A 2682-nucleotide genomic window follows, 5' to 3' on the forward strand; every position below is an offset into this window, starting at 1 on the left:
AAGAAGATGAAGATGAAGATGAAGAAGAAGAAGAAGAAGAACATGAAGATGATGAAGATGAAGATGAATATGAAGTTGAAGAAGAAGAAGAAGATGAAGATGAAGATGAAGATGAAGAAGATGAAGATGAAGATGAAGATGAAGATGAAGAAGATGAAGATGAAGAAGAAGAAGAAGAAGAAGAAGATGAAGATGAAGAAGAAGATGATGATGAAGAAGATGAAGATGAAGATGAAGATGAAGATGAAGATGAAGAAGAAGAAGAAGAAGAAGAAGAAGAAGATGAAGAACAAGATGAAGAAGAAGAAGATTAAGATGAAGAAGATGAAGAAGAAGAAGATGAAGATGAAGATGAAGATGAAGATGAAGAAGAAGAAGAAGAAGAAGATGAAGATGAAGATGAAGATGAAGAAGAAGAAGAAGAAGAAGAAGATGAAGATGAAGATGAAGAAGATGAAGATGAAGAAGAAGAAGAAGAAGATGAAGATGATGAAGATGAAGATGAAGATGAAGATGAAGAAGAAGAAGATGAAGATGAAGATGAAGATGAAGATGAAGAAGAAGAAGAAGAAGAAGAAGAAGAAGATGAAGAAGAAGAAGAAGATGATGAAGATGAAGAAGATGAAGATGAAGATGAAGATGCAGAGGAAGAGGAAGATGAAGATGAAGATGAAGAAGAAGATGAAGATGAAGATGAAGAAGATGAAGATGAAGATGAAGATGAAGATGAAGATGAAGATGAAGATGAAGAAGAAGATGAAGAAGAAGAAGGCGAAGAAGAAGAAGAAGAAGAAGAAGATGAAGAAGAAGAAGATGAAGACGAAGAAGATGAAGATGAAGATGAAGATGAAGATGAAGATGAAGAACAAGATGAAGATGAAGAAGATGAAGATGATGAAGAAGAAGAAGAAGAAGAAGAAGGAGATCAAGAAGAAGATGAAGATGAAGATGAAGATGAAGAAGAAGATGAAGATGAAGATGATGAAGAAGATGAAGATGAAGAAGATGAAGATGAAGATGAAGATGAAGATGAAGATGAAGATGAAGATGAAGATGACGATGAAGAAGATGAAGAAGAAGAAGAAGATGAAGATGATGAAGATGAAGAAGAAGATGAAGAAGAAGAAGATGAAGATGAAGATGAAGAAGATGAAGATGAAGAAGAAGAAGAAGAAGAACATGAAGAAGAAGAAGATGAAGATGAAGATGAAGTATGAAGACGAAGAAGCTGAAGATGAAGATGAAGAAGATGAAGATGAAGAACAAGATGAAGAAGAAGAAGATGAAGATGAAGAAGATGAAGAAGAAGATGAAGATGAAGAAGAAGAAGATGAAGATGAAGAAGAAGATGAAGTATGAAGACGAAGAAGCTGAAGATGAAGATGAAGAAGATGAAGATGAAGAACAAGATGAAGAAGAAGAAGATGAAGATGAAGAAGATGAAGAAGAAGATGAAGATGAAGAAGAAGAAGATGAAGATGAAGAAGAAGATGAAGATGAAGATGAAGAAGAAGAAGATGAAGATGAAGATGAAGATGAAGATGAAGAAGATGAAGATGAAGATGAAGATGAAGAAGAAGAGGAAGAAGAAGATGAAGATGAAGATGAAGAAGAAGAAGATGAAGATGAAGATGAAGAAGAAGAAGAAGAAGATGAAGATGAAGATGAAGATGAAGAAGATGAAAATGAAGATGAAGATGAAGAAGAAGAGGAAGAAGAAGATGAAGATGAAGATGAAGAAGAAGAAGATGAAGATGAAGATGAAGAAGAAGAAGAAGAAGATGAAGATGAAGATGAAGAAGGCGAAGAAGAAGAAGAAGAAGAAGAAGAAGAAGAAGAAGAAGATGAAGAAGAAGAAGATGAAGATGAAGATGAAGAAGAAGAAGATGAAGAAGATGAAGAAGATGAAGATGAAGAAGATGAAGATGAAGACGAAGATGAAGATGAAGAACAAGATGAAGATGAAGAAGATGAAGATGATGAAGAAGAAGAAGAAGGAGATCAAGAAGAAGATGAAGATGAAGATGAAGATGAAGAATAAGATGAAGATGAAGATGATGAAGAAGATGAAGATGAAGAAGAAGAAGCAGAAGAAGAAGATGAAGATGATGATGATGAAGAAGAAGAAGATGAAGATGAAGATGAAGATGATGAAGATGAAGATGAAGATGAAGATGAAGAAGTAGATGAAGATGAAGATGAAGATGAAGATGAAGATGAAGATGATGATGATGATGAAGATGAAGATGAAGATGAAGATGATGAAGATGAAGATGAAGATGATGAAGATGAAGGTGATGAAGATGAAGATGAAGAAGTTGATGAAGAAGATGAAGATGAAGATGAAGAAGAAGATGAAGATGAAGAAGATGAAGATGACTAAGAAGATGAAGATGAAGATGATGAAGATCAAGATGAAGATGAAGATGAAGATGAAGATGAAGATGAAGATGATGAAGAAGAAGAAGAAGAAGAAGAAGAAGAAGAAGAAGATGAAGATGAAGATGAAGAAGAAGAAGAAGAAGAAGATGAAGATGATGAAGATGAAGAAGATGAAGATGAAGATGAAGATGAAGATGAAGAAGAAGAAGAAGATGAAGATGAAGATGAAGATGAAGAAGATGAAGATGAAGATGAAGATGAAGATGAAGAAGATGAAGATGAAGAAGAAGAAGAAGAAGA

The sequence above is a fragment of the Heterodontus francisci genome, unplaced genomic scaffold, assembly GCF_036365525.1.
Source record: "Heterodontus francisci isolate sHetFra1 unplaced genomic scaffold, sHetFra1.hap1 HAP1_SCAFFOLD_927, whole genome shotgun sequence".
In the NCBI taxonomy this organism is placed as follows: Eukaryota; Metazoa; Chordata; class Chondrichthyes; order Heterodontiformes; family Heterodontidae; genus Heterodontus; species Heterodontus francisci.